The 5,755-nt window shown below is 44.3% G+C and overlaps 1 pseudogene; it reads right to left on the reverse strand.

Annotated features, from left to right (window-relative positions):
* Window positions 1–584: 584 nt before the first annotated feature.
* LOC123330565 lies at window positions 585–2,618 on the reverse strand (annotated as a pseudogene).
* Between the last annotated feature and the right edge of the window lie 3,137 nt (window positions 2,619–5,755).

Raw genomic sequence — 5,755 nt, forward strand, 5'->3', positions numbered from 1 at the left:
CCTCAGCTCAGCTGTCCCTCAGAGAACTCTCGCTTCACTCCAGTATGTTCTGTAACCCCAAGTAATTACTGTGCATCAGAATAGTCAAGCCTGTTCCTTCTCTTACAGGTGACAGAAGTCTCTCCTTTCTCCACTGCAAAGGAAATGCCTTCAGATGTGAGTCGTAAAAAAGATGACATTTCTAATTTTTTGAAAAATAAATAAAATGGCTCTGCAAAGCAAGAACATTTGGGTCACATCCCAGAGCCACCCAATGATACCTTCTCTGTGTTTCAGCCAATGGCTTCAAGGCACCTAAAGTATCAGTAGGGGTTTTCCAAACTCTGGCTCCTGGACAACTTTACCTGGAGGGCAGCTGCAGGTAAATCCTGAGTAGCCAAGCTGGTGGGTGTTAAATCAGCTGCCTGGGTCATACTCAGGTCCTTGGGGTTCCCAGAGACTGAAGATTCTGCACAAGAATGGCTCAGGTACATTCATTGCCAGTCACTTCCAATAATCAGAACTTCCCATAAATGTCGATATGCTTATATTGATGTATGAACATGACACACACGCATATATACACACATTATATAATAGTTTCATTATAAAGACATTTTAATAAAGTTAACTATATGCATAAGCACATATTGTCTCCAATTAAGTTTTTGCCCTAAAATTGGTAAATAGGCTAACCTAGTTACCAAATAACAGAAAGCAGCCATGATTTTCATTGCTGCTAAAAACGACTTTCCATGATCATGACCGAAGGAGATTTTTTGCAGCCCACAGTTCCCGGAGGTCAGATTTTCTACATCACCCGGTGCCAGGGTCACATACACTTATAATCCTTCTGTCAGACAAATAGTCTGGACCTGGGGAGGATTATTCCAATATGGGGCCATCAAGAGGAGAGGGAGAGAGGACTCCCCAAGTGAGGAAGCCCCGGAAGAGTTCTCCTGCTTTGAGGGGCCCCAAGTCTGCTCCCCACTGGGCTCCTGAGTCACAAGCTTCCCACAGCCTCAAGGGCTCATTTTGGAGACCACGAGGGCTCCGAAGTTTGGCTGCCTGAAGAAAGGGGTTTATGCTCAGGGAGTCCCCACGTGCCTGCCACGTAAGCGTGCACCCGGGAGATAGTTGTGGCTGCCCTTGGGTGGGCTTTCCGCAACCTGTGCTCTGCCCACTGAGCAGGACTGGAATGCCACTGGAATGGGATGGAATGGCCATCCCATAAGACAACAGTTTGTCATCTTTTTTTTTAACCAGTCATTGTTTATTGGATGTTAATTCTCCATCAGGATTTGAAAGGATTCAGGGGTGCCTGGCAAAGGTGATGGTCAGGAATGCAGAGTGCGCCCTCTTCAGTGGCACTTGCGTAGCCGCTCTTGTTTGCGCTCCTTGTAAGAACGGCAGTAGCTGAAACCGCGTAGGCCGCCAGCACCAGAGAGAGCCCCGCGATGCTGCCTCTCTTCTCGTTCACGTACTTGTTGTAATACCGATAGTACCCTCTTTGAAATGCTCCAGCGATGCCTGAAGGGGTGAAATCCCGCATCAGTGTCCACCTTGGCAGCTCCCCTAGTTCGACTTCCAGGAGCTTCTTCTCCTTCCGTGGTAGGACTGACGCCATCTTGGAGTCCTCTGTCATCATTTTTAAACCTGAAAGTTGGCCAAGTTCTTTACCACACACAGACTTAGATCCAACCCTTGGATTTTGTTCCAAAATTATTTTAAAAGTCAAAAAAAATTAAATTGAGAAGTTTTGTTTCTACAACCTCAGGCACTTGCCAAAATACTCTCCAAGAATTTTTTCAGTCATTTTCATTATACATTTGCAGAAAGCTTTTAATAGATAGCAAAATGCATCTGCACATCGCCTCGTTGGCTTCACGTAGGAGTCCCTCAGAGCTGGGAGGACGGGTGAGTGTATCCATCAGACAGTCAAGGAAATGGACACCCAGAGAAGTGCAAGACTCACACAGCTAGTAATCAGTAAAGGAACCAGACCTCCTGCAGGAGCCGGCGTGTGTGTATGTTCACAGTAGAAATGCACTGAGGACTGTCCCTTGGCACACCGAGGGACCAAAAGCACCCACAACTATCTTATGAGGTCTGCTATTAACTGTTATATTTGAAAGAGAAGAAGTTAACTGTGAATAGCTTTCTATCTATATTTTCTGAAAGGAAAGAGAAAGAAAGAAAAAAAAAAGGAAGATGATCAGGACTAAATCATGTACTGATGTCAGAGCCTTTTCTCTCAACAGGTGAAAGGCACCCACTCCAGTGTTCTTCCCTGGAGAATCCCAGGGACGGGGGAGCCTGGTGGGCTGCCGTCTGTGGGGTCGCAGAGAGTCGGACACGCCTGAAGTGACTTAGCAGCGGCAGCAGCAGGCAATAAGCACAGCTTCTGCGAGGCTGTCCTGGCGGCTGTCACCTCCTTTGTGCAGTAGTGACATTTCACCAACATTGTGCATCTACTGGGGTTTAATAAATTAAGCCATATTTTTAAAAACCAGAGCCATTATTTAAGGATCTAATATGAAAATTTTATGTAAAAAATAGTCACTAATATGTTTTATGCAAATATATCCTGTTTCAACAATTTTAAAGTACACTCCTCCCCGCCCCCCTCATTTTTACCTCTAAAATTAGCATCCATCTGGGAAAACAGGATGCAGCCAATGTGTCATACAACAATTGTCCCCCAGGTGGCAGTCATGATGTAAAGAAAGAAAGTGAAGTCACTCAGTCCTGTCTGACGCTTTGCGACCCCATGGACTGCAGCCCGCCAGGCTCCCCCGTCCATGGGATTTTCCAGGCAAGTGTACTGGATTGGGTTGCCATTTCCTTCTCCGTGATGTCATGATGTAGTTACAAGAAATATTCCATTGACTGCATTCCAGCAGGATGGAGAAACCATCAATCTCAAAACACCTTAGGTTAGATTTGATGAAATGGGTAATGGCTTCTTTGAAGCAAGATACAACTACAGCAAGTGTTCGTTTAAAATAATACCACTTGTTGTTGCTAAATTGTGTCCGACTGTTCTTCATCCTCATGGACTGTAGCCCGCCAGGCTCCTCTGTCCATGGGATTTTCCAGGTAAGAATACTGGAGTGGGCTGCCATTTCCTCCTCCAGGGGATCTTCCCAACCCAGGGATCAAACCCGCATCTCCTGCATTGGCAGGTGGATTCTTTACCACTGAGCCACCAGGGAAGCCCTAAATAATACTAAGAACTAGGTTATATTCTCACACTAGCTTTGGAATTCAGCAATAAAGTGAAGCTGTGAAACCCTAGGCACTCCGCCTTCCAGCCCAGTAAAGCCCTGGGTTTCGCTGCCCCACACCCAACCCCACTGTGTGACCCCAGGTGTGCCCTGTACCCTCCAGGACTTCTGAATCATAAAACTTGTCTTTTCAAAGTTCCCTAATGCAATCAGTTGCTGCTGAGGTACAATTTGCAACTATAAAAGGGCAGGGCCATTCCACACCCAACATCGGTTGGGGAAATGTCTATGGGGGTCTCACAAGAAGTAAGAGTTGCCAGGATGAGCACCCCCAGGCATTTTTCATGAGAACATCACTATCCATAGGCTGAGACCAGACACAAAACAACTGTGTTCTCCTAAATAGCTCACACCATTATTTCGTGACCTTTTATAGTTGGCAGCTTACACAGAACATTTCAAGTACACATTTTACACTAGGAAGATAATTATTTCCTTCTTCTCCACTCCAGCCTCCTATGAATCTGTCCTCACTATACATTTCATAAGCACACCAATCAGTATGATTAAAATGTCCCTAAAAAGGCAGCCAACCTTCAAAGAAGCCAATAAGACATGACCCATTTCATCAAAAGAAAGAAAGAAAAAAGTTGGTTCGAAAACAGCTGAAATGTCGACATGGTTGAAAGAAACCAATCAGTAATACAGATATAAAGATGCTATGCTTGTAATTAGCTTGATTAACAAAATAACAAAATAATAAAGCCAATTAGAAAAATATTAATAAAACATTCTGGCGATGAAAGCTTATCTCTGATGAGTTGGAAAAGCAAAGAAAAATAATCCAAAGCTATTCCCTAGTTTAGAAAGATTTTGTTTATCCTCTTTGTTAGAGTTGGAGCCAACCATTCTGATGGTTTGGATTAGCTGTTAATATTTCCAGCCATTTGAGTATTCACATCAACAGTGCATTTCTGGGAACAGACGGCATCACCACGGATGGCAGGCTGTGGCATGACACTTCTCCACACCTAAGTCACAAGTCTTCTTCTCCTTTCACCACCTTGATCAGTGGCCTTTAGTGGAAACTGGGCAAAGGCAAGTTAGTGACCCCGGGATATCAACACGGCCACGCCTGCGTGGTGGCTGTCGGACCTCCTCCATCTCCAGGGTTTCCATGCGCTAGGCTGCCCACCAAGAATCCAGGCTTGCGGCCAGTTGACCCTCCCTGTTATGCATCTTAATCACTTGTTTTTTCTTAACATTATGAAAGGTGAGGCAGTGAAACAGTGATGGAGAGGGGCAGTCCGTGTGGATAAGAGGCTCATACAGTTCTCGAGATTTGAGAGAGATGAGTCCTTTTATCAGGAAACCTATTCTAGACTTGAATAGAATTCATGTGTTCACTTATTCATTCACTTTACAAATCCATTATCTCTTCAAATGACTATACGTATAAGATTCATACCATAGTGGAAATAATTGGAGTTTTAGAATCATTCTGACCTGGATTCAGCTCTTGATTTGAACAACATTTTTTCTGAGCCTGTTCCATCACCTGTAAATTTAGAATAATCACATCATCTTTGAGTGTTTTTCTAAAGATTTCCAAAAATGTGTGTAACATTACTGGCACATAGTAAACAATCAATCAGAGCCATGGCTAGTACTATTTTATTATTATCAACTACTTCTGCTAAGCAATACAAGCCCCTGGTTCAGTCCTTCATATTCACCTGAGGATGAGTCTTCCTCTTAGCCAGCTGCTTCAGCCTGACAGAAATTCAGACTCCCACTGGGTTTTGTTAACTTAGCTCAGCCTGGCTATGCTCAGCCTCTAACAGACTTCTTTCCTGACAAACCTTAGTCAGCTCCTCCTGTAACTGAGCGCTAGCTTACTTCCCGATGCATGTAGAAGCCGTGGCATTTGCTTTAGAAAAGGTTTTATTTCAAGATCAGCTGACAAGGAGGCAAGGAACCCAGCTCAAATCTGTGTTTCTGAGCCAGGATTCAGGCAAAATGTAAGGTTTAGGGGAATTTCAAACTTGGAAAGCTGATTGGTTAGTCTGATATCAGTCCTTATATGCTACTGGTGCTTCTGGAAGCCAGATTTTCTCTATTGGAGGACCTCTCACTTCGTAAAGGGCTCTGGTAGAAGCATTTCTATTCTTTGAGTTCTGTAGTCTGAAGATTCTTGGTTCTGGGCTCATCCTGGAGACCTGGGTTCTCATCCAGCACGTATATAGTGCTGTCTCAAAAATAACTCAAGGTTTGATGAATCAATCAACCTATTTCAGGAGCAAAATCAGTTTAAGCTGGTCCGTATTTTACCCGCTGATTTACTTTCAACCCTCTTCTTGACTTGACCTTGGCCTGTGCCCTTGACCTTGGCCTGCTGGCCCAGTCTTGGCACAGTTCCTCCTAAGCCAGTTTAGTGAGAATCTCCCACTCTTGATAGGTAATTGCCTTGGCCTTCTTTAGCAAGAATCCAGTTTATCAAGAGTCCCTCTCAGTTCAGTTCAGTTCAGTTCAGTCACTCAGTCATGTCC

Source organism: Bubalus bubalis, chromosome 19 (assembly GCF_019923935.1).
Source record: "Bubalus bubalis isolate 160015118507 breed Murrah chromosome 19, NDDB_SH_1, whole genome shotgun sequence".
Lineage (NCBI taxonomy): Eukaryota > Metazoa > Chordata > Mammalia > Artiodactyla > Bovidae > Bubalus > Bubalus bubalis.